General features: G+C 38.2%; 1 protein-coding gene across 1 annotated transcript in view; it reads right to left on the reverse strand.

Moving 5' to 3' along the window:
• The window catches only part of LOC106948705 (protein ELFN1-like), a 146,407-nt gene that overhangs the window by 65,709 nt on the left and 53,198 nt on the right, over nucleotides 1-27,500 (reverse strand). The window contains exon 2 of the mRNA XM_015034545.1: nucleotides 24,443-24,534. The gene's annotated coding sequence lies outside the window, so the exon portion shown is untranslated. The remainder of the gene's footprint in view (nucleotides 1-24,442; nucleotides 24,535-27,500) is intronic.

Below are 27,500 nucleotides of genomic sequence, written 5' to 3' on the forward strand. Positions count from 1 at the left end.
GAGAGAGAAGTGGTGTTTTCATAAAAAAAGTGGCCCAAAATTTTTTTTTTTCCTTAAAAAAAAAAAAAAAAAAAAAAAAAAAAAAACTGAACAAAACACAATTTTGCTATTGTGGTGTTTCCACTAAATGAGAACGTGAATCAATTTGTTCCCACTGTTAAGTCGTTAAAAAATATCTCCTCCTACCACTTCCTGTCATCTTCTTTGTCGTTCCCACCAGTAGTAACATCAAGTTGTTGATCAAGTGTTCCAGTTGCAGTCTTAGTGCCAAAATCTTTTATCAATAAAGTGATTTTTTAAATATAATTGCCATGTTTCCATTGAGCGAATTATTTTTCATAATTTTTTGTGCAATTTTATAGTCAATGAAAATACATTTAAGTATCAGGGAGGCAATCTTAGTACTTAATTTCACAGATGTTTATTTAAGGTGACTAGCAGGATAACTCCTCAAACTTAGTTCCTAAAACTTGAGTCATACTTTTTAAAGACCTAAAACTTGTTTCAAAAATCTGAACCCATTAGGAGCCTTTCTTTAGTTTTAATTTGCTATCCACCATTCACAATGAGCTCTTGGCCTTTCTAAGTTCTGCCTTCCTCTGTGAGCTCGGTGTGGATTTGACATTTTGGAACTGTGTCCTCCTTCATCATGCCTGCTTACTGTGAAGATCTACTGCTGCCACTCCGTCCTATTGAAAATCTATCAGCACTCCCAACTTTGAAGTCCTCCAGAAAGCAAACGATGAAAAAACAAATGAGTTCTCGCTCATCAGAGGAACCATCGACTGCAGCGCCGCAGATGCTCGTTAAACACAGAGAGGGTAGAAATTAGCTCTGAGTGAGAAAACCTTATGGCTCCTCTGTGGCGAAATGAGAAGGGAAGACCAGCTGAAAGACGGTCTGCTGACAAACCTCATCCGAAGCAAACGGCTCTCTTCAGATAATTGACTTCATGTTGAATACTGACTTTACTTTGCCTTCCTATGTTTTTATTTTTATTTTTTTCGGTTGGCTTCTAAAAGGTACAAGCCACGACAATAAATCGGTCCATCACACACTCAGTCGGTGAATCAGTTTAAGAGACAGAGATGCTCAAATGAATGGGGACATGCTCTGTCCATCGCCCGCTCCATTACAGCAGAGCGCTGGTCATCAGATGATAAATTGATGTCACCTCGGAGTGTGGTGAGATGTTCTGCTCCTCGGTGCCTCTGCGCTAATACCGATGACATCTTTCATAAATCACGTCTTTTTTTTTTCAATCAGGAAGTGAGAGAAGCTGGACACAGAGAAGTCCTGGCTGAGGAGAGGAGGCAAATTTGAGGGCAGTGAGAGTGATGTGTATTTCAATTCCAATCACCCTGACAGGACTATTTAATGTTTGTAGCACAAATAAACCATTCTTATACTTTTGGATTGCACGTTGATTCAGTTAAGTTCATTTATAGAGAGCACCAGTTCACAACAAATATCACCTGAGGGCGCTTTACAGGAAAAGACAATTCAATTCAGACATGCAGATAGATTTAAAGTCAATTAGATACATTTCAATTGGATCTTAGATATCAAACAGTTCAGTCAAATCTGTATTGTTATTCATATTGACAAAGAAGTTATCTCTTCAGCTGACTACATCAAGTCAGGAGCTGCGTTTAAATTACAAATGTGTGCAAATATTTGTTGATATTCTGTTAAGGTCAAAGAAACACAATTTTATTATTGCGATGTTTCCATTAAGTAAGAAATTAAATTAAAATCACCTGAATAAGGTGGTTGAGCTGTATGATGCTGAGAGAGCTCTGGTGGAGCCAGCTGAATAAAAAACAAACCATCATCCTCCTACCACTTCCTGTCATCTTCTTTGTGGTTTTCCCCAGTAGTAACATCCAGTTGTTGATCATGTGACTCATCTGATGCGAAAATGAAGTGTTTCCATAGCAATTCAGTGAAATAGATCTACTTTGATATGGCCAAAAAAACTATTTGATACAGCATGGAACCTTCTGGAACTGTTTTAAATAAATGTTCAAATGGAATCGAGTCAAATTGTTAGACACTGAAAGATTCGTATTTCTAACTGGCGTGTTCGTCCACGCTTCCGAGAATCACACATAGAATTTGTTTTATGATCATAACTTCATAACTTCAGGTGAACCTGACTTCACATCTCATCAGCCACAACCCACATAGAACAGGAAGCAAATTATTCTCTGCAGAAAGAAATCAGGAGGAGGAAACAAAATTACAAGGTAACAACTGGGAGACCAAAGAAGGGAGTCAAACCGCAGGACCGGGAAGCATCAGGAAAGCTGATGGCTATAGGCAAGAGCGAAGAATTTGTAGAACATGGGTCAAAAAAAAAAAGGCAACAGGGTGCGAAATTGAGCTGGACAATTCAGCTGGTAACTTATAGACTGAGTGGCAGCGGAGAGAGTGAGGTCAGATTGGGAAGGATGGATGTGGAAGGAGAGGAGAGAAGGAGTGGAGGGGAAATTTGGGTCGACAAAGTGCAGCTGCTTTTGGAGAGCGAGCGAAAGAGGGGGGATGAACAACATGAGGCAGGAAATCAGTTGAGCAGACAGAATGTAGAGTATGTGTGGAGGAAGGATTAATGGCGGAGGTGAAGATGAGAGAGAGGTAGAGAGAAAGCGGGATGAAGGGGCGAGATGCGGTACAGTCATCAGTATTCCAGCGCCGTGCTCGGTTTCTAGCCAAGACAAATGCGAGCCAACATCAGGGAGGAAGTGGATCAGCTGAAACACACAGACCTCTCCCTCTGTCGCCGTGCCTCTCTAACCCCTCCAACTGCCCCGAAAGAGAGAACCCGCATCGGCTGAGCAGCTGCAGCGGCTCAAATTGTGAACCTTTCCAAATGTGGCAAAAAACAAGTAGAAAAGCATCATTGGCTTTTTTAAACTCTTATATAGAATATTGTGTATACATACGCAGCATAAATGCATTGGAAAATATTCTTTATAATCTGAGTAAGTTTCAATACAAACTTTAATAAGCAATGATCTATTTTTATTTTAAAGGGGTAGTATTATTTAATTTTCCAGGTACAAAGTGCCATTTTATAGCCACTTGAAAGAAATTGACTATGTGATTCAATGCTCTGAAACTGGGTCTCTGTCTCTTTAAGAAGCTCCTTCTCTTTCTGAAACTCCGCCTTCACGAAGTCATCACAAAATGACTCCTCTATTAACCCTTTAATAACGTTTTTACCAGCGTTACACTGAGAAGAAGCTCAATGCCGTTCCATCAGATGTTCATATGTCTGCTATTTGCTGCTGGCTAGTCTGGAGGGGCAGATTACTATTACTATTTAAATATATATGTTATATATATACATTTGTGCACTTTGACACATAGATGGATGCTGTGGTGTCAGAAACACTTTGACATTTTAAAGATTCAGGGATGCCAGTGTGGCATAGCGGGTTGTGGCAGCAGCAGCTCCTCTCGGTTAACGTTCAGATCTGTGTCTCATGGCTTTACCGTGACAAAAAGCATTGTAAGATCTAGTAGGTCACAAAATGAGGTAAACAGAGCCTTGAAGGAACACCATCTTACATAACACACCCTATATTTAGCACTCAAGACAAACAAAGTTGAATTAGTGAACACGTGTAGTAAAAACTGCCTGCAAGTAGCAGCCAGGTGCTGCTGATCAAACACACATTAGTGATCGATGGAGAGTCTTTGCTAAGAATTTATAATTGATGTCGATTCATCCAGCAGAGTTTTTTTTTCATATTATTATAATGAATTAGTAGAAAATGTTTGTCCAGAATGATGATGAAAGGTTGTTAAATATACAAATGAAAGGAGAAAAGAAGCTTATGATGCCATATCAAGAAACACAGGACCTGGTCACAGCCTTCCAATCAGAATAGGTCACACACACACACACACACACACACACACACACACACACGCACAATGTAAGATATGGTCTTAGATATGTGAAGACCTTCTGCTTCCTGTTGCAGCTAACTGTGTTACAGTGCTAACATTAGCATATAAACATGGATAAGGTAAACTGGTTTCATTTTTTTATCCTATAAAAAAAATTCTGCACTTATTAAAACCTCATTTCAGGATCTTAAGGTTAGGCTGAACAACAGGTCACCAACATTTGCTGCTCATTCTTCCCAAATTCCATTTTTAGTTTGAGAAAATAAATTGGGTTACGTCGGTGGGAATGACTTGTCTGCTTTTGCCTGCCATGATGTGGCTGGTGGTGAAGCTCAGAGGAGTTGTTGTAAATTAGTGGCGCCTGAGTGGACGTTCTGAGGCGTCCCGGGTTAAAAGCCCTTTAACTTCGACACACAAATCACAAATTACACTTTTTCAAATGTGTGCGAATGTGTTACAAGGCCTTCTCTAGTGTGAAAGCTACGTTAGTGGTGAGAGGCAGAATAGGACATCATTTGTTATTCTTTCATGTGCTTTGTGGGTTTTCAGGAAATTGTAGAAAATAGCCTTTCTATTTTACTTTTATTCATGCAAGTTCCAGGTTTGGCACATCAGCAGGGAAAATTAGGTTCAACCGGATATCTAAACCGCTGCTTGACAATGCCAAGTGTGTGAGTTCAGAATCTGTCACTTATGAAGTTTCTGTGTATGTGCAGCACTTTAACGCAGTTTTGAACATTAGAGGCAATATATTACGTATTTTCCAAGCACACTGGCCCATTTCACAGCACAATCAAGTTACTGTCACCTTCACTTGTTATAAAAATACTGACTGTGAAAAATTACTTAAAGAAATTTGTCTCAGGAATTTGATGCCTTGAAATTGGGCCTCTGTCTCTTTAAGAAGCTCCTGCTCTTTCTGATGCTCCTCCTTCAGCACGTTATCACAACGTTTCTCCATGGAGCCTTTAACAGTGTTCATACCCCTGAGAAGTAGTTTGTATGATAAGTAAAGCAGGTGTGCAGTTCAATCAGGTTTTTGCTAATTGTTGCTGCTAGTCTGGAGGAGCAGAATGGCTGCTCCAAAAATCCACAGTGCCTTTTTGGTACTCCAAACTTTTAACAGCATTGGAAAATGCTTTTAAATAAGAACATTTTCATGATGAAAGGGCTACAAATTCTGTCAACAACTTTAGCTTAGAGAATTGAATCTAACATCAAAGTCCTGATGATTTATGAAATGCAAAGTTTTGCTTCTTTTTTTCTTGTGTGAATGTTTTTGGGGCACAAGAACAGCAACATAGATACATAAATGTTCTTCATTACAAATGTGCACAAAACTTTGTCATAAAAAACATAATTTCACAGTTGCGGTGTTTCGATTAAATAAGACATGCAGTGAATAAGTTTGTTCATGCAATAAGTCATTAAATATCATGCTGCGCCATCATCCTTCAACTACTTCCTGTCGTTGTCTTCTTCATGGTTTGCACCTGTAGTAACATCCTGTTGTTGATCATGTGATGTGAAAAAAGTGATTCCATTGCAGTTTTGCAACATTTTTAAAACGGCCAAAACCAGCCTCATCCAAGTGGCAAAACCTTTTATCAAAAAACGAGAATTGTCGTGTTTCCATTGAGCGAATTTATTTTCAAAATGCCAATTTTACGGCCAATAGAAATGCAACTACTGATGCTCTCTGCAGAATGTTTCCTCTCAAGACACATTTGAAACTTTGAACCAGATCAAGTTCATTTGAGGAGGAAAATAAATCACAAAACATGGATTTCAGTATCATTTCCAAACACCAGAACTGATATTGCTGATGTGAACTGAAGACTTTTCACAGCTGACTCACTTGATCTGGTTTAGTTTTCCGTTTCAGATTTCCGATGTCATTCTCTCTCTTTTTCTCTGGTTCCAGTTTTCTGACATGATGTGAATTCCCAAAAATACATTTTTAATTAAGCAATATGCCTACAGGAAATTGCCACATATTTCTCCAAATCAGCCTGTAAGCATTTATTTAAAGGTCTATATTTAGACATTAATTAAAGCTTTGCAGCAGAGCTCTGCAGAGAACAACAACTCCGTAGTTATTAAAGCCTTTGTATTGTCCCAGTCGCTTCTCGCGCACACAAACACATTCATGCAGGCACGTGTTCTGATGTAGTAATAAAAGGAATAAGATAGAGGAAGCCAGTCGTCTCTACTGTGTCTTATTGTACCAGAAAAGATGGGCAATCAAACAGAAATTAAAAGAAGGGAAAGAAGAAGAGAAGAAAAACTGTGCAGCAGGCAAAGAGAAGACAAAGTGTTGTTAAGATGAATGTAAAGTGCAAGAGGATAAGCAAGTAGGCCAGTAGAGAGAGGAGGAGAAACAGGAGGAGGAGAAAATAGGTTGAGGGGAAAAGGAACAGGATTGGGAATTGATAAATAGATTATTGTATGCATGGAGCCTCTCTGCTTCTTCTCTTCATCTTTCCCACGTCTCCACCCGCACCCCTCCTCCCCTCCAGACACCACATAAACAGAATTTCTAACTCATCTGTTTATTGTAAATGAGCCTAAATAAGGCCAGAACACAGAGGATTCACACAAACACAAAGGGTGGGTGGGTGAGCGCGCGCCGAGCAGCTGTACCGTAGAACGTCTTCCCTGTTCCAGGCCGTGTTTGTCTAGTCTTTTCGCTGCTCTGAGTAGCTGTAAATGAGCCTCTGTGTACGTCAGCTCAAAGGCTTCAACAAGAAGTGTGGCATAAACCTTAACAACACCACAGACACGCACACGTTCACCCCTGAGGCCTGCAGCCTCCAGACGTTCTCTTATGCCAGAAAAAAAAGGCTTATATTCTCCTGAAAGCAGTCCTGTACCTTCAGCTTTTTCTCATTTTCTTACCTTCAATGTTCTTAAAGGGGCAGAATTAGTATGTAAAGATGATTCTTTTAGCGTTACATCATGTTATAATGTTATCCCCTCATCAAAAACACACCTTTCATACATGTTTGAGAAATCCTTTAATCCCATGGCAACCATTCAGCTATACAAAACGACTGGGTGGACCTAGCCCCGCCCTCCAGGACAAAGCTCCTCCTCCTTTATGCTCTTTTTCAATGATAGTCGACCAGATCCAGAAACCCAAGCCCTGCCACATATTCACTAGATCCTGTTCCTACATCTGATGTGAACGAAATGTTGAAAACCACCTCATCCTAGCATGAAAACCTATTGTAAAACCTGAGATTTTTTATTTTCATAATTTCAATTTTTACAATTCTATGGTTAATGGAAACGCAGTTAATGACAGATCCCCTGGTGGAAACACGACAGACGCAGGATGACACAAAGGAGACCGAAATGACTTGCTTCAGTCCAACACCTCAGCTGAAAAAGAATAAATACATATTTATATAATTTTTTTCACAACTGCTGGAACCCTCAACAGATGTGAGTTATGTTTTCCACTGTGGCTCCTGACAACTTTGAAACTTCAAAGCGAGAAGGCTTTTTTTTCCTTAGCTTTACTTCATGCTAAGAAAGCCTTCTCTATAGTCTAACACACGTGTCAAACTCGAGGCCCAGGGGACCAAATGTGGTCTGCCGGAGCTTTTTATGTGGCCATAAATTACACCAATCAGTCCCTCCAGTTTTTTGTGATTCCTTGATCATGGAAATTTACACAAAATCTACATACAGTAGTTGTGAATTTATTAAAAATTTTTATTTATTTTTTTGCAAAAGTGATCAAAAACATTAGGTCTTACTGATACCAACTCCCACCTGCAGGTGGCAGGATTTCTTCCTTTTACTCCTCTGCTGCCTCAGCCTTACTGGATTCTCCAGTCTGTGGTCAATGTGGCAGGAAACAAAAGGTCACATGTTCATAAATAAATGCAAATATTACAAATTCCTTGCAAATATTTCTAAATTGGCACCACAAAATAAGTGATTTTGATTGCAAAAAAAAAAATCAAAAATAATCATGACAACCTGGATGTTCTATACTATTTAATTTAAAGAAGAGCTTATCAAATACACAGCTATTTGTTAATATTGTTAACAGTTTCTTAATGGGTTTTATCAATAAATTCTTCCACAACTGGCCCTTTTAAGAACATTATGATCTCGATGTGGCCCGAAATGAAAATGAGTTTGACACCCCTGGTCGTTGGCTTCAAATATGTCTACCTGATATTATTTCAGTGGGATTGCTTTACTTACAGAGTCACACTTGGAACAAGTCTACATGACAAAAAACATTCCGGTTTTTCAGCAGAAACCCAGCTGGGCTCCCCCCCGTCAGTCAAGCTTTTTGTAAATCCTCATTTTGTAAAAGCCAGACGACGAACCGCCACCTGCAGCACAGTGCTCCGATGCACCCAGAGCGAAATTAGTGAACAAAAGGATTCAAGGAACTAAATAAGGGAGGTTGGCTCCGATTTCAGAGCATGGGAAGACATTCTGGCTCATCGCTGCGCCACACACGGCATTACACAAAATCAACAAATTACTCAATTAGACACATTGTAGAAGAACTTCACTGGCAAAAAAAAAAAAAAGCTTAATTCAATCCACCTTGGTAATCTGTGCTGTAGTTACTAGTTCTTTGGATTTTCTGTGAGAACTTGGTAATGTTTTATTATACTCAGCCTCTCATGTGCTCCAGTAAGAATACCAGTTATTTTCACCAAAATAATAATAAAAAATAATTCCTTTATATCTTATTCTTTTTACAACAAAAAAATTAGGAATTATTTTCCAACTATAAAAAATTATGTAAAACATTTCTTAATTATCACAGGCATATTTTTAATTTAATGGCACTAATATACACTGCTCAAAAAAATAAAGGGAACCCTCAAATAAAACATCCTAGATCTGAATGAATGAAATATTCTCATTGAATACTTTGTTCTGTACAAAGTTGAATGTGCTGACAAAATCACACAAAAATCATCAATGGAAATCAAATTTATTAACCAATGGAGGCCTGGATTTGGAGCCACACACAAAATTAAAGTGAAATGTTCCCTTTATTTTTTTGAGCAGTATATTTAACCAGGGGCGCCACAAGGAATCTTGGGCCCCATGACGAAAAATTAGATTGGCTTGCTTACATTTTTTCTGTTTCTGAAATGTCTCTCCCACCAGCAACAGTATTTCTTATTTAACGGAAACACGACGTGCAAAGTGCATATTTTTTCGACTTTAGTAGAATATTGACAGTTTTGTTCACATTTGTAATGGAATTGCAGCTACTGTTGTACTTAATATTAATGATGTCGTTCCCTCTCATTTTAAAATGTACATGTCTTCATAGAACTGCCTTCCAACAGATCTTAATACGAACCTCCTTCATCTCTGACTTCATTCAGTCCAACTCGCCACATCAAAGCTGCTTTATCTCACCAGACAGTTCAGCCGGGCAGTTTACAGCAAAGAAGGCAAAAAGTGAAATGAACAGAATTTTAATCAGCTTTTTAAAGGATTCTAAAAGTGGAGCATCTATCCCATTATCTGTAAATTATAGAAAAAAAAATATATTTAGAAAATTTTCACAGCATTGCAGGTGTAGGCTGCAGGCAGCACAGATCACCAGCCCCACGGAAACATACAGTACTAGAGTGAAAACAAGTGGAAAGTGAAAGACGGACATGCACATTCACACAAATGTAAATAAATAAATAAAAATAAAACATGAAAAACAGAAAGGGGAAAAAAAGCATTCAAAGTAAAGAAATGTAAAAAGCCTGAGGCGCCACTGGCGAAGGAGAATTTACAGATCACAGGAGATTTCTCTTCTGCTTTAGGATCTCAGCTCCACTGCCTTGTGGGATACGTTTGAGAAGCCCTGTGAAGATCTGACTCAGCAAACTCCCATGATCCCTTGAGCTTCTCTGCAAGGGTAAAGATCTACAGCAGGGGCTTTAACTAGGACTGTCAAATGATTACAATTTTTAATCTGATTAATCAGAGGGCAGCAGTGATTTAATCCTAAAATAAAACATCTTCATTTGATAAATGAGTTCTATATCTTTTTGTTTAGAGAACAAAATTTGTGCTCAATAAAGCTATTATTTTAAGTAGAAGAAACAAAGATAAATCATATTGTGACAGACGTTTTTATTACATAAGAATCAAAGCGACGACCCTTATTTAATATTCACAAGTTTTCCAACTTTCAGTGATGTGATGTGCTGTCATAGCCAGGTAGAAACTGAGTTTCCATTAAACATAGAATTGTTCAACTTGAAATTACGCAAATAAATATAATGGAAAATGCTAATTTGAAAAAACTTTAAAAAGAAAGATTCACAAGAGGATGAAATGGTTTTTCATCTCTATCTAAATAGATGTGTTTTGCAAAACTTCAACAGAAACAATTTTTTCACATCACAAGTCAAATGATCACCAGGCTGATGTTACTATTGGCAAAAATGATAAAGAAGATGACAGGAAGTAGTAGGATGATGGTTTGTTTTTGTTATTGTTCATACAATATTCAGCTGGCTCCACCAGAGTTCTCACAGCTTCACACAGTTCATAAAAGTTTTGAGTCATTCCAACATGTTGAATTCATAGGTCTTCTGTAAAATGGCCGACTACAAGTTCCCCAAAACGCTGCGTACGTAGCCGCTCCCAAGTATAAGGGGCTTCTTGCTCCAACATTTGAATAAGACGCTGACGTCTCCTCTGATTGGCTGATAGAATATGAGCGCTAGCACCATGGCTGAGTTATGAATATACCAATGTATACATAAAGTATAAAAGCCTCACTGCTTGTTGTGCTTTTGGAGTTTTGTGTTGAGCGCGCAGTGAGACTGATGTGAGGACGTATATCTTTGTGAACAAAGAATCGTGTGGTATCTTCATTTTCATCCCACACACATCTTCTGGCACACACTCTGTGTCTGCGCTTGCAACTTGATAAAGTTTATGAAAATGAACCACACCACTATTCAGGTCTTCCTCATCCAGAGTATTCCTTGCAAATGCTGGATTTGCTGTTGGGAGGTTTTCTGTTTTTATTTCCCGGTTCTCCATTAGAGGTCACTAGGAAACTGTTGGCCTCTTTGAAGGTGGTGCTGAACATTTGTGCTGTTGCAGGCCTGTGATTCGTCAGTCCATTTCCCAGGCAATGTGAGGAGTTGGCTGCCAGTTCTTTGTTGCTTGATTGTTAACCTACCAACAAACCAAGTCCTCCGAGTTCCTTGTGAGTATTCTCTGTGTTCCAGATTTCCTTGAGCTGAGATTGAAGCTTTCTGTACTGCTGGGTCTCCTGCCAAGGCCACCTACAACTACACCTTCTCTGGCATCCTCATATCTCAACTTCCTGTCTGCCCTCCAAACTTCCTGTCTCCTGCCAAGCTCTCTGGCTCCCAATGATGCACCTCTGAAAAGTCCACACTGACCACTTCTCCCCAGACTGCATTTACTGCCCCCCCGCCCGGCGTTCCACACCTCTCACCTTCCTCTTCACGTTCCCGTTGAATTTTGTCCTCTCACTGTCTCTGCCCTCCTCCTACAGCTGGTGCTGCCCTGAGTTTCAGAATCCCTCAGGGTGAAAACCACTCTGACGTCATTATTCACTGCACTGTACTCAATAAATCTTTAAAAACCTTCTCCCGGTCTCCTGAGAGCGTTCATGCATGTGGGTCAAGCAACTTCAGAAAACCAAACGCAAAAAATAGTTGAATTTTGTACCCAGTAAATATTTAAGCATACAAATACTCATCATTGTCCGTTTTAGGTTATATAACTTTTACTCAATCAAATTAGTGGTTTCACAAAAACACAGAGGCCCCCTGGTGGATGGCCCCAGTGCTCCTAGCTGCTGGCTGAGCAGCTTTTCTGCATCTTCTGTCTTCACAAAGACGGTTATGGACTTCAGGTGATCAAAGGCGCCGTGCTAGTCAGTTTGTTTTGGTTAGCAAAAGATACGAACTGTGCAAACCTGCAAGTGCCAGGACTTGATCTGACTGACAAACCACCTGTCTTTGATATAATGTTTCTCCTTCATGCATGTCCTATCAAACTTTCATTGCCAGTGCACAGAGGGGCAGAACTTGAAAGAATGAAGCATACTGTTGAATCTAAACAGAGTTGTTGTTTTTTTGTCTTACCAACTATTGCATGCACTTCTAAACATGCTTTAAAGCAACAGACATGAAACACTTTGGGGTTAAATATGTTCATTAGGAGATGCACTCCATCTATTTGTTTTCTGTTACCTAATGTTAAATACAGTACATATAACCTTCAAAGAGGAATTCAAATACTCTTCAGAGTCCACCTCTTAGCCACTAGACGCCTTAATAATGATGCTTAATTTAACACAAACCCACATAATAGCCAGTATATGATACAGTTTAGATGTTTATTTGTATTTCTGTGCTTTTGAACTGCTGAAAAGGTAAATCTGTTCCCCTCTGAGATGGATAAAGTATTTATTTCCCAGTAATTCTTCCCATAAACACTAAAATGTGTGGTTGCCCAAACGGCTGGAGCACACAGCGTCACTACATTAGGACCTCCATGCTTTTCGTCAGCCGTTGTCCTGGTCACTGATTGGTTTTCTGTATCTGGGAACAAATATAATCAATCCAACTCCAAGATTACAGAAATATTGTCTTTTTTTAAAAGACATGATTTATAAAATAAAGATAAGGGTTCCCATTGATTGTTTTTAAACTTTACAATCATGCGTGTGGGATATAAAAACTGATATTTCAAACATAATTTCCCTTATCTATTTTTGCAAATGGGCACCAAAATCTTTAACAACTGTAGAAACCCACTACTGACGTTTTCTGCTGATAACTCCTTCTGTTTCCTAAGCCTCTGCAACAATAGAGCTTCTGATATCAAACATAATATCAGCAAAACGTAACCACAGCAGCCAAGGTTCAGCTTTCAATTACATTGAATGCCGAGCAATTTTTACAGTCTCAATTTCATTCTATAGTTCACAGAAATAATCCTTTGGGCAAGAATTCCTGCTAGGGAGTGCATCTAAGGGAAAATAATGTGCACATTGGTACATGTAGGACCTTTAAACCTAAGCAGACAGCATGGGGTATGACTCAACTATTAGCCAGCGCTCAGAGAGACGAGAGGGGAACGGAGAGAGAGCCAAACAGGGAAAAAACATGGCTGGTGCTGAAGTTGGTCTGAGACTGAACGATCATAAAAACACACATTGAATGTTTGCGCATAAACGACCGGCTCCGACAAAAGGTCAAGTAGAGTTAATAAAGCATGCGACCATAATTAAGAAAACAATTACAATTGCATTCTGATTAATGGTCAGTGACATTTATACAATGTGAGGCTCGAATCCCGCAGTGCATTGACTGTTTTACAAAGCAGGGGGAAAAAATGAGCGATCATTAAGAGTACAGATGCGACAAATGTTGAAATAATCCCTAATGACCAAACATTGTTTTATCCGTGTCACTGCTCCCATTTACTCAGAACTAGAAGTCATTTTCCTTTGGAGAAGATGGAAGTGTTGTGGATGAAATACCATCTTGTTCTGTACAGGCAACTTGATTAACAGTATAAAGAGGGCTTTGACTACACCTCCAGGCTGCAGTACGATGTACATGGATTTTTGAAGAACCTCAGATACCCTAACAGTGAGCGTAAATAGACTTTCCACGTAGTGTACAAGTGATGTTTTCTCCTAATTCTGCAGCTGGCAGTCTTCAGAGGCTCACATTTGCAAACGTCTGTCAACTGGATATGTAAAGTGGCTTGTTGCGGTTTATAGTCATGGGTTTTTTAAAGGGGGGAAAGTGTGTGCTTTCCCACTTTATAGTGTTTGGAGATCGAGCATTTGGTTGTGGATATAAATGGGTTGTTTTCATTAATATTTAGGAAGGGGTGTTTGGTCAGTTCATGCTGCTAAATGTAACTCAAAAACTATAAATAAAATACAGTAACAAGAAAGGCTGATGTTAATGCCTTCAAGTGCACACAAGTAAAAGGACAATAATTTTGCCTCGTGGCTGTATTATAACATTTGAATCTCTTTTTATTTAGTTGCTGTAAATTCGAAAATGTACTTTTTAATTGGGGTTCTACATGATAGACCAACATAAATTAGTGCCAAATTAATGGGAAAAATAACACAAGGCTTTGAGTTCTTTAAAAAAAAACCAAACAATCTTTAGCATTTATTTGTGTATCTAAATTGACCCAAAGTTGCTACAAGACAACAAAGTTAATGTTTGGATAGGCCAGCACTGAGCCCTGATCTCAACCCTCTAGAAGATATGTCAGTAAAGATGAAACACGTCTAAACCTGAATCATTTACACAAGGGATGCAAACAATTAATCAACTTACAATTAACTGTTAATTAATGGCTTATTAGATTAAAATTTGTTCCAATCAATGGACTAATAACGTTGACTTAGACCTTCTTTCACTGTTGTAGTTTGTCCACCATCCAGAAGAGGGCCAGTTGATACAGAAATAAAGATGGCAGGGTCATATCAGAGAAATGGTCTAAACAGAATCTGCTGTTTGCTACAAAAAGCACTTCATGCGATTCCATTTTGAAATACAAACACTCATCACTCATATTTTTCCATTCACAAACAGACATTTTGTAAATATGTCTAAGTTTAATAATGTGAGAAAACCCAAAATGTTCTGTTTATCCAGTCAGTATTTAATACAGGTGACAGGAAATAATGTCAAAATTACATTTTTTTTTATTCAACATATTAACCTATTATTATGTCATGGAAAGAAAGTCGTCCCTTTTCATGCAAGATAAAAGCTTTGAAGAAAGTGGTCACTCAATCATCGTTTAATAAGATCAATTAACTTAAAATGAACTAATTAATTGACAAATACATCCTTAATTCATTCTTTGCCTGTAAGGAGAAATGGGTCAAAATTTACAAACAAAAAAACTATAGTGAGAAACTGTTAAGGGATGTCTTTAGTAAATGTAAATTATTTTGGTAACCTGGCTCAGTGAGAAAAAAATGTCTTTGCATTTAGTGTATGTAAACATCTGGGTTCAACTCTATAAAACAATCGGATCAAATCAAAGTAAAGCTGTAGTTGCACTAGAATAAAACCAAACATATATGTATTAAAGAAATATGATCTAGTTCTACTGATCTTTAATGAAGTACATGGTTGGACCCACTTCAACAATGAATTAATTTTCTCTTTGATGCATTTGTTGGTTCATCAGAAATAGGTTTGTTGGCATTTTCTCCCAGTTTTTCTTTGAAGTAAAGAAGCATTATTTCTGTCAGTGCTTTCAAGCAACTTTTACACAGAGCCACACCAGAATCGGCGAATCCCAGTTAATCTTCAAAGAATGTAAAGCGGCAACAACACCAGCAAACCCCCTGTGTTGCTTTTTAATTGCTGTGCTATTTTCAGTCTGAATGCACATAACACATGCAAACATGAACACAAATATGCCCTGTGCAATTATCAGTGACTTTTATAGGCTCATCAAATTTACAATGAGCCAGACAAAATTAGAAATTAGGTTGTTAATTAGTATCACATTAATGACAAAAAAGTCCCAAAGCTTAGAAATTTGAATCTGAATCGTGCTATTTCTCTTTCTCTCTTTTTTGTTGAGTCAATTCTGGGAGGCTTTTAGAAACAGCTGCTTTATTTTCTAATCCAAAAACAGGACACTGTAATTCCAGTTTAGCTAAGGATAAAATAAGTTGTTTTTCAGTCAGAGAAGAGCATGTTGTGGTTTACAAAAGATGCACTTGCAAAAATGAGAAAAGCAATTAACCTCATAAGAAGATAACTGATTAAAGATGATTAAAAGGTCAGTATTATGTATTTTCCAGGGACGTAGAGCCATTTTGTAGCACAAGAAAGTAACTGTTAACTTTAGTTGTTATAAAAATGTCATATATATATATATATATATATATATATATATATATATATATATATATATATATATATATATATATATATATATATACACAAGCTTCCAAACTGGGTCTCTTTAAGAAACTCCTGCTCTTTCTGAAACTCCCCCTTCAGGAAGTCATCACAACATGCCTCCTTTATTAACCCTTTACCAATGTTTTACTGAGAGGGATTTCCTGTAATGATTTCAACTGATGGTGCAGTTCCACCAGATGTTTGCTAATTGCTGCTGGCTAGTCTGAAGGAGTTGCGGGGAGGACTGCTCTGGGAGGCAGAAGCTCCACTCAGGTGTTTTGCACAGCTGAGTGGTTGCCATGGGAGATTAAAGGATTTCTCAAACATGCATGAAAGAATCAAGGCAACAAGCTAATTATATTTGTGATGAGGGAATAACATTATAACATGATGTGAAGTGCAAAAATGTTGACTTTACATAATACTTCTCATTTAAAAATTAACACAAACTGCAACTACTCATATGACATGGCCGGTGAGTGATATCTTAACTGTTTTTGTATACGCTTCTTAGTAACACTCATTGGCCACTTTATGAGGTACAATCTCAAAGCATGTAGTGAGTTCTGATCTACGTTTCACAGTAGGAATGGACCGGTGTGAAAGTAAAAAATGTGTGGTTATGGTTCCAGCTCTGAAATGTGTTACTTTGCATGTCCTTTAGCGTGCTTTGATATGAATGCATAAGTGGTTTGCATCTTAAGTGTTTGCTGAATTGTGGGTTGACCTTCACCCTTTGACCTGACCTGTTGCTGCCAGAACCACCGCTGCTCTAAATGAACAATTAGGCAAGACGTGTGAATTTAGCTAGAATTTCAAATTAGCCAATCACCATAATCTGTCTTCTCAACTTAAATTGTCTTTGGAAGCTGTTTTTAGACCACAGGCCTGATGCTGAGATTTCACTCCCCTCAGGTGTGATTTGTGTGAATTTGTGTGAATTTGTAATAAAAATGCGGTTAAACACACTTTCTTTCATAACCGGTGTTATTATTCTCCCACACATGTATTCCATTTCCAGCTGTTTAATAATTTAGGGACTTTTCTTGTTACAGTGAATCTGAACACAGAACTTCCAGGGTTTGAACCGGACATTCATCTGCCTGTGTAAACCTCCTTCTGCTGGACCAGCTGGCAGAGCAGGGCGTGACAGCGGCTCTCTGAAATGTGTGTGAGTGTATGTGTGCATGTGCACTTGTGTGTGCGTGTGCATTAATGGGCTGTGGCTAAAGTGCTGAGTAAGACTTGTCCTCTCACCCTGTATGACACAACCGCTGAGCAAAAGACCCAAGTAAATACGTCTACAGGTGCTGTGTGTGTGCGCATGTATCCGTGTATGTAAGTAAGAGCTTGAACACGGTCCTTGATGATGGTTCTAATCATCTGGAGCTCACATTTATCAGCTAACAGACTATTTCATCTTTCTGTTCAAATAGGGCTAGAGAACAGAGTGGTAATATTTCTGTTCATCTAAAGTCTGAGGCAGCTTGAAGCATCCTTCTGAGCTGCGCACTTTGATTTCCATCTGTGTACAAAAAAAAAAGTGTGGTTTGAACATTTTTATGCAGAGAGAAGAAAAAGAAAAAGATACTTCCCTGGAACAGACATCATCTGGATGAGGATATATCTGGCTTCAGAATTTGCATTTATTGTTCACAGTTTATTGTGCTTTTAAGATGGCGCGGATTCTTGCTTTTTAGCAGTGCGCCGATGCTTGATTGTCCTTCTCATGCTTAGCGACAAGGTCACACCGTCCGTGATTATCTGAAAGAGTTTCACGCTTGGATTCCTTAGACCACAGAACAATTTTCTCCTGCGCTCTACAGCAGTATGTCTGTAAACTGGAAACATATTTTTTGCCGGCAGAGCAGAGGAGGAGTCGCTCTTCCATTTTAAGAAATAGTAATTGATACTTGTTTTGAAATTGTTTTCATAAGGGCTGAAAGAACTAATAGAATGAATCATGATTGATTATTGAAAGAACCACATACTCAATACTCAATAGAAGTGTCAACGTTTTAGTCTAGATTTTAGTGCAAAAGTAGCATACTATTTCTCTTATAATAAAACATTTTGCCCATGTTATGAGTGAAATAATCCTCCGGTGGAACAAGTACTTTTTCCTCAGTGTCAAGGTATGGATTTAAAACAATATCCTATATCTTGCTAAAAAGTTACTTTTAAGTTAGTTTTATCTTATTTCATGTGTACTAAGATATTTGCCCTAGAAACCAGGCTAAAAATATACTTGGTAAGATTTTGCATTTTTGCAATGTATCATTTTTCAGTTGCATTTGTAACTATGTACCATTTTTTTCATGTTCAAAATATGCAGTGCTTTATGTATCACAAATCGCAATAAAAAGCACTGAGGCCTGTGGTTGCAAGGAGACAATATGTGAAAAACCTAGAGAGGTCTTAATACCTCCACATGCATCAGTCGTTTTAGTTCGACTTTTGAAAACACATTGTGTGCATGGCCGTAAAAATGATGTGTGCCAGCCTCCCACAGCAATAGAGAGCATTTTCTGCACTAATGGTAATTCTTCATCATCCGGGTTTCCCTTAGTAGTCACACAGACTGTTGCTGCCAAGGAGGCAATTCCAAACCCCTCCCATTGTGGCCCGTTTCATAAATCAAGTAGATTTCAGTGATTCATTTGAGGAAAACACACTCAAGGCAAACACATAGTACCTAGCTAATGGCACAATCAAATAACTGTGTTACCTTCAGTTGTTATAAAAATGCTGTATATCTCACATACGACACTTACAATGATCTTTTTGAAATTGAGCCTTTGTCTCTTTAAGAATCTCCTGCTCTTTCTGAAACTCCGCCTACAGGAAGTCATCACAATGTCAAGTGTTTAATAATGTTTTTACCAGCGTTTCATCGAGAAGTAGCTTGTATATATGCAGTTCCACCAGGTGTTTGCTAATTGGTGCTGGCTACTCTGAATGAGCTGAGTGGGGGAGTCGCAGGGTAGAGCTGCTTTGTGAACAGCAGCTTCGTCTACGAAGGCGGGGCTAGGTCCCTCCAGGCGTTTGGCACAGCTGAATGGTTGCCACGGGAGATTAAAGGATTTCTCGAACATTCATGTAAGAATCTTAGCAAAACTCTAGGAATGTTAATGATGAGGGAATAACATAATAACATGATGTATAGCTCAAAAATGTTCATTTTACATCATACTGCCCCATTTGACATGTGCCTTTGCACATTAAATCTGTATTTGTCCAAAAATTTTTTTAAAAATTCACAGACGACTCTTCGAATTAAAATCATGCAGTCGATTTAACGCCAACTTTCACAAAATCCATACCCACTCATGTAAACGGAAGGACAAATTAATGTCAATCATTGGTGTCATCTTCCACATCCTGTCGCAGCAGTCATCATATTTCACACACATACACACACATAGCCCAAGTGCGAGTGTGTGCATGCTGACAAACGGTAGTCACTGTTATTACCAAACACACACTCTGGGCACTCAGACATATTTTCACCCAGCCTGGTGATTGACAGACTGTTTTATTTTGTCATCCAGAGAGATGCAGACACATGGATGAAAACCCGTGATCCCGCCTTCTCTGTTCCTAACTCCCATCCCTCATCTCCTGCTAGTCTCTTTATCCATATCAGTGCGTTCCTTTCAGCGGTCGGCGTGTGAATGTGTGAACACTTGTCTGCCGCAGCTCCCAGCCACTCATTGATATGTTACATAGCCGGCCAATTAGATGTGGGGAACAGCAGGTGAGCCCTGAGCTCTATCCAATCAATGACCTTAATCCTCCCTAATCAGCCAATTAAGATTCTATTATCGACAGCGGAATTGCACACGTACACAAGAATGCACATATGCGCCGGATATGCAGGAATGAGGCGTTATCCTGTAGTTTTTGTGGGGATTTAACATTAAAGTTGCTAAAGACATTCAGTGTTAGAATTTTTTAAATAACACACGACAAAGTTTGATTATTTTGTAGCAAATCTATTTGCTTTTAGCAGCGCCCGTCTCCTTACTGCTCCCCTGTGGTGGCTGAAGGGTACAGCACCTAAAGCCAGCTGTAACTTTAAAGGGGCAGTATTCTGTATATTCCAGGGATGTAGTGCCATTTTATGGCACAATCAAGTAACTGTTAGTGTCAGCTGCTATAAAAAAAAGAAAGTTGATTTCATAATTTAATGCCTGGAAATTGGGCCTCTGTCTCTTTAAAAACTTCTCATTTTTCTGAAGCTCCGCCTTCCGGAAGTCACAGCATTGCTCCTGCATTAACCCTTTAGCAACGTTTTCAGATGTGCAACTCCACCTGGTGCTCGCTAGGGAAGAAGTCTGTGTGAGGCAGCTGCAGCCCTGAGGAGGAGCTTCGTCTTTGAAGGCGGAGCTAGGTCCACCCAGGCGTTTTTGGAATGGTTTCCATGGGAGACTCAAGGGTTTCTCAAACACACATGGAAGAATCAAAGTAACACTTCAGGTACGTTTTTGATGAGGGAATAACATTATAGCATGATGTAAATCACAAGAAAAGTTCATTTTACATAAAACTTTTTTTGGTTTGGCAATTGAAGTGTAAATACAACCACCAAACTTTCCCCCGCTGATCGACCCACACACAAATGACCACACCAATTCTTCTGGTTTCATTCTCTTACATCCACTCTAAAATAAAAAGTAACATAATGTGACATAAATGAGCTAAAATGGTATAAACCTTCTAAAATATCTTTAGAGTCTTATTTGCATTTTAATGTAACTTTTTTTCCTGAAGATTTCCTTTTACTAAGTAAAAAAATAACTGAATCAAAGTCACAAATGAAGGAATCAGGACTGATTTATTTAAAGGGATTCACTTAAAAAAAAAACAGAATTATTTGTTGTGCTGAGCAGAAAAAGATCCAGCAATCCTAACGGTTAGCAAGGACATTTCACTTCCTCTGTTCCGCATCCGCACATGTTACATTGCACACATTAATTCAGATTTATTTTCTTGCGACATGTCTCAAACAAAGAGAACAACTGTTTGCTCTGAGCAAATAAAAGATGTGCAATGCAGCATTAGAAGGTGTAGAGGCAGGGAGAGAGTGTGCAAATTAAATAAGACCAAAAAAAAAAAAAACAAAGCTGCACAGTAACAAGGACATTTCAGGATGCAGTGCTACGTATTAGTAATGAGAATTGCAGTGTTTGGTTTGCATTTTAGGTATGTCACTTATGCATTTAAAAAGACAAAGATTCAAGGCAATATTTTTTGCAGCAACTAGGAGACCAACAGTGAATAATTAACATCCTCTCTCCTTTACTATTCACCAATATTAGAGTTGCATTATTTTATTCAGAGTAGTCACTTGTCATGTAAGGGACAATAGTTCATTAATTCAATCCATTTCAAAATGACTTTGATTCCAAACAGAACCAGTGGTACATTGTACAAGCAGACTTCAGTTATCTGACTGTTCCAAGTGAGGCTTCTGTCTCTAATGAAAAGTTGAGTGCATGCTGAAGCCATATGCAGACTACCCTGATGTTTTGGTGAGTAGTTAGACTGACTTGTAATTGAGGTCAGACTGGGTTCAAATTTCACCTGTAAGTTTGAAACTCAACAACAACTTAGAACTGAGCAGTTTCAGGTTCTCTTATTGTCTGTAGGAGACAAGTTAAGTCAAATACACCTTATATATTGAAAACAATACATGTTAGACTTAGATGAATAGATTATAATCTCCCTAAGATTACTTACTTCACTCATGTAATTCGAATAAAAAATATTTCCATTGCAGTTTTGCAAAATTAATCTATTTCTATACAGCTGAAAAGCTACCTCATAAGCAAAAACGTATCAAAAATGTTTAGTTTTTTTTTTTTCAAAATTGCCATGTTGGCCATTATCGTAACTTTAATTTGTACAGTTCTACAGTGATTGGAAATGCATCTAATGACACGCTGGGGCACAAAACGTACCGGGGTAGAGTTCTGAAATACTATAAAAGAGTTAAAAATTCAAAAGGAGTAAAATCACCAGCAACCATTCAAGATACTGAACAAGGAACTGCCCTTTTGACCTGACCTAGGAAATGAACCAATGTTGCATCAATAGATTCACAAGCATCGACAGAGTAAAGCATGACTTCACTTCCAGAAAGTTCATTTTTAACCTAAAACGATCACAAACTAATGACATCCAACATGTACTGGCCTTTAATCCTCAGTCTTTTCTCAACACACAACACAGTCAGTCACTTTCCATTCATGTCAGTGTGAGACGACCCCCCCCCCCGTGTGCAAACATCCAGGGCCGTCTGTTTTCCCACACCAGTCTTGCATTTGCACCCATCTTATGGTTCAGTGACTGCTTATGACTTAATTATGCAAGTCCTTGAAATGTGTCACTTTGTTTGAATTGTGTTTAAGCCCTTGCACGGTGGAGTGGAGGTCATAAGGTCACCACTGCACTTAAACCTGGCAACAGAAACTAAGAATGGGAAACACCTCTTCTTTACATCGGATTTAACTGATCGGAATCAGTCTTAGTGCTGGTTATTCAGTTTGTTCTGTGCTGAATGATGGAGTGTGTGTACAAAAAAGTCATGCAGGATGCTAGAGTAACTTCTTACACTGTGCCTAGCTACGTTCCTTAGGTGCACCAGCACAAAAGTCATTGTTGCGACAGAGAAAGGAATTTGTTGGATTAATTGCTGCTGGAAGAAGTAACGGCGGTAGCAATGCCGTTTATGTTACTCCCATCATTAGCTGTGTTTGCACTACAAATGTGGGCAAAACTTTGTTCATGTTCTGCTAATGTCAAAAAAACACAATTTTGCAGTTGCAGTGTTAAATAAGAAACACAATTAAAATCACACATGAATAAGTTTGTTCACGTAATAAATTGTTAAATCGGACATCCTCCAACAACTTCCTGTCGTCTTTTCCGCCAGCAGTAACAGCATCATGAGTCATGTTGATTCGTGACTTGTGTGATGTAAAAACAATGTTTCCATTGCAGTTATGAGACATCGTAAAGATCACCTCATTCTAGCACACAAAACTTATCAAAAATGATTTTTTTTTCTACATTGGCGTGTTTCCATTAAGTAAATTTGTTTACGTCCGACTACAGCACACAATGTAGACACGCACATTAACCACTGGACCAAGGCCAATCACTATTTCTGATTGGTTTAGACCACAATATGGGCCTGATGTTTGTCTGTCGATGAACCACAGGGAGATATCCAGTGTTTAGATGCATTACTGAGAAATCAAGTAGCTTTTCCAACCAGACTGGTTGCTCTCTAGAGCCCTGGTGTGTGTGTGTGTGTGTGTGTGTGTGTGTGTGTGTGTGTGTGTGTGTGTGTGTGTGTGTGTGTGTGTGTGTGTGTGTATAAAACAGAAACAGTTTAATTAAGTTTTTTTTTTTTTCTGATTCTTCTCACAGCTTTATGTTTTGGATCCTGTCCTTTCTCACAAGGTTCCTGACATCTCTCTTTTCCTCAGAGGAACTACATAATATCAGTGATTTGACATCTTTTCACCTTTAACTGTATTCAAGAATTTCTTGGCAAGCCACTTTCAACGAGATGTTTGGCATTTTACTGTTTTTCTTTACAAGGACAGCTTGGTTCAGTCCTCTGCCTCCTGAACAACAGATTTTATTTCTCTCTAGAGATTGTCCACTTGAGGATTATTTGTCCAGAAATACCGTCTCTCTCCAATTAAAGTTATCGTAAAATCCTGTAAAAGGAGATAATTGTCCCTTTTTAAAAGAAACACAGAAAATTCAAAAAATGGAAAAGCTGGACCCAATCCAAAGTATTTATGTCTTATTACCGAAATGTTTTGATTTCATTTTGATAACGTAATATTAATCAGGATCACAATAAAAAAAAGTGCATTTTACCCAATAGCAGACTTGGGGCCCTAAAAAAATAAACATGACTGAATACAGGAAGTATCTTTAAAGAGTCAAAAATATTTTTAAATTTTTTTTAGAAAATAGAGAACTGATCAAAAAAGTGTAGAACATGTCAATTTTTTGACATAAAAATATATTTCATTAAAATACCAGTTTCAGTTGTAATATATTAATAAATATACAATCAATACAAATACAGAAAATATAAAGTATGATACATTTTTAATAAAAAAAAAAAAGCCATTTGTGGTCCACAGGTATTTTCAAATTGACGATCACACATGTGAGGCAACGTCTTCACATGTGCTTAACTAATATTTATTTCATTTAGTAAATTATGGACTCAATTTTAAAATATTATGCTTCATTTTATTTTATCGTACATTATTCTCTGAAGACCTCATTTAAAATCCTGGAGTCGGTTGACTTTTACGAAATATGGCGCTTTATGGCTCCGAATCAAATCAAATCATAGCAACTCAGAGGAAAAATGACCGACAGCAGTCTTTGGTTTTATGGTACGGCAGAGAAACAGATGTTCCAACACATTCGCCCTTCATTCAGAATGAAAATGGAGAATTTTAGTTATCTGATGTGCAACAGCTGATGAAAGTTTAACTTTCACAACTGAAAAAGTGCTTTCAAAAAAAAAAAAATCATTAGCTTACTTTGCTTCTTGCTTTGTTCCGCTGGAATATTGGCATCGATGAGGAAGTTGAGTTTACAGCAGGACTGAGGATTGGCCCACTGTGGAATGTGTCTGGAGAAAAAGAACACAAAATATTCACTTAACTTAAACTGAATTATAACTAACTATAAAAATAACAGGTTTCTCCCTGTTATCAGGTCTAAATCTTGTATCAAACCTCCCAACACTGGCCTGTGTGTTGGCATTTCACTTGCATGTAAAATGAATAAAATTCATTATTTGAAGGCAAATCTTTAGGTTTTAAATATGTTGGGGGGGGGGTGAATTGAGCTCCAACTTAAAAAAACAATTTGTCATGTGTCATCAAATTCAGTTTGTCAAACTTTATTTATTTACGTTTGTTAAACATAACAGAATAAATTTACTTGGACAAGTTTGATTGTTTGTGATCAATTAATTCAATATATCTAAGTCATTTTCTCAGTGTAATTTTAAGAAAAAACAAAAAAACTTTAAAAACCAAAGCAAAACACAGTAGTCGTTAAAGGTGTCAAATATTCTCTTATCTGTAAAAGTAAGAAGGAAATATTGGTTTTCTTTTTCTTTCAACTAGACGGACGTTTCTGTTCTGTGAGAACTTATTTACCTCTGCTGAGCTGAAAAGGACCAACCCGCTTCGACTTCGGGTCACAATTATTGCTCCTTTTGTCATCTGGCCAGTCTGTTCACCTTCTCCTATTCATCCCCAGCTGCCTCCTCATCACTATAGAGACCATAAGCTCAAAAGAATGAGGGCTCACTTCAATCAAACCATGAGGATTCACACAGAACGGTCCTTTCACCAGAAACCATTCTGTTCTTTCTCTTTCTTTTAGCCCCAGAAATAAACCGTGAGGGCTTTTGGTCCGCCTTTTGTTCAAAATGGATGAGTTGTGTTGGCAAAGAAGGCAAAACAAGGAGCCTGAGGTACAGCAGAGAGAAAGGAGAGGTGAGAGGAGAAGGAAGAAGTGAGATCTGTTTCAACCTAAAATAAGGATTTGATTGCAGTTTTGTTGCTCCTTGTCACGCTGTGGTGTGTGTATGCTTGTGTGTGTGTGTGTGTGTGTGTGTGTGTGTGTGTGTGTGTGTGCATGTGCGTGTGTCTGTGTGTGTGTGGTGACACACTCAGATCAGAAGCTGGAGATAAGAGATTATCGGCATCACATAAGAGGTGAAACTGGGGCAACAAATTGTCTTCAGTGTGAAAGTGAGAATATACAGCGCCTTACGAAAGTGTTCACACTGTTTAAAGCTGCAGTTTGCAACTTTTCTTTAAAAAAAAGGGTTTTTTTATATGTATATTTGTTAAAACTCTCACCAGGTTGTGACAGTATAACATGATGGAGTTCCTCCACCTCCTCAGCGTGCTTTTACAGCCGTCTGAAGAAATGCACCGCAACCAAAAAACAACCAATCAGAGCCAGGAGAAGGGGCTAAGGCCCGCCTACTGGCTGTGATTGGTTGTTTCTAGTTAGCACTGGGAGAAGGCAGAGGAACTTGATTTATTTTTTCACAGATTATCTGTCTAATACCATACTGTCATGACTTGATGATAATTTCAAAAACAAATTTTTTTTATTTTTTTTTATAAAAGTTTATTACTGCAGCTTTAACCACAAACAGCGGGTAAAACGTTTCTATCTGACTGTACTGTAGTAGCACATGGTTGTGAAGTGGAAGGAAAATGAGACATGATTAAAAATGTTCTACTCATGAATAAAAGTTTGAAGTGTCTCATGTCTGTGTCTTTGCATTCCGCGCCTTTTTCTCTTGGTAATTAAAACTTAAAGGGAATTAAAACTTTTGGGTTTTGAATGAGCATGTGAAACTATATTTCATAAGATAATCTCATTTTCTTACATAAAGTCTTTATAAAATGCAACACATGACAATGGAAACCCTGCAAAAAATGCAAATACTAAAATAGGAGCACACGCATGGACACGCTTACTGAGCATGGTGAATCTGCAGCATGCCTCGTTTCCATGGGACCTGAATATTTTGGGATGTGGACGAGCACATCCCAAAATATTCAGTAACAGTAATAACACGATAACAGACATTCTGGACTGCTATGTGGTTTGTTTTTGGTGACATATAGGTGAGGGTTATTCAGTCTTATCTGCACTTGTGCTGCAGCCCAACAAACAGAAACAAAACTGAAGTTATCTTTGGACCTAAAGAGGAATAATATAGAATCAACACAGGTTCAGTTATTACCGATAAATCTGGGTATAGTGATGGACTCAGACCTGAACCTTTAGAGCCACATAAAGACGGTTACAAAGTCAGCCTTCTGTCACCTGACTAATGTTCCAGCAAGATCTAGGCAATTTTTACGCCGTTAGTTGAATTCAAAACCTTTTTTTTGTGGCAGAGTACAGTTTACAGCCACAATCTTCACTTATGGTTCATAACAAATAGCTAAAACTATTCGAAAACTGGTGGAACAAACAAGAGTCACGGAGATATAGAAAGAACCTGAAGACACTGAACTGTACATTTCCAAATATAGTCTGAACTCGAACGGCAAAAGGTGAGCTGTATATTTTTAGGGGTGGTTGATCATATTTATGTATGACAGCTACGAGCCAAACTCTGAGATCACAGTTGTTCACAACAGATGCTGCCCAAGAAAGAATAAAAGTATAAGGCAAGAGTTTAAAACTGTCTTACATTTTCCATAGTTTCTGGACGTTCTTCCAGAATATTTAGAGAGATGAAAATGCTTTTGTGCTCTTGGCTCCTGTACTTGTAGCTAAATCATTGAGAATTGTCCAATGGCTGAAGCTGCACAAAGGATCACAAGCACCACAGAAGTCTACTTGGTCTGTTTTTTTTTGTTTGGTTTTTTTGCACCTTTTTTTGGTTTTTTGTGAGTGATTTTAAGGAGCTCTGTCAAGGGACCAAACATCTATTTCCAAACTTTTTGATGGACCCATTCATCATCCAACAACCCTTCAGGAGAGACTGTAGTAAAAACTGGTTATGCTGACCAACAACAACTGTTGTCAAGCACTTCCTATGGCCAAAACTGA

The sequence above is a fragment of the Poecilia latipinna genome, unplaced genomic scaffold, assembly GCF_001443285.1.
Source record: "Poecilia latipinna isolate Pla-1442-1.1 unplaced genomic scaffold, P_latipinna-1.0 Scaffold303, whole genome shotgun sequence".
NCBI classification, from domain to species: domain Eukaryota; kingdom Metazoa; phylum Chordata; class Actinopteri; order Cyprinodontiformes; family Poeciliidae; genus Poecilia; species Poecilia latipinna.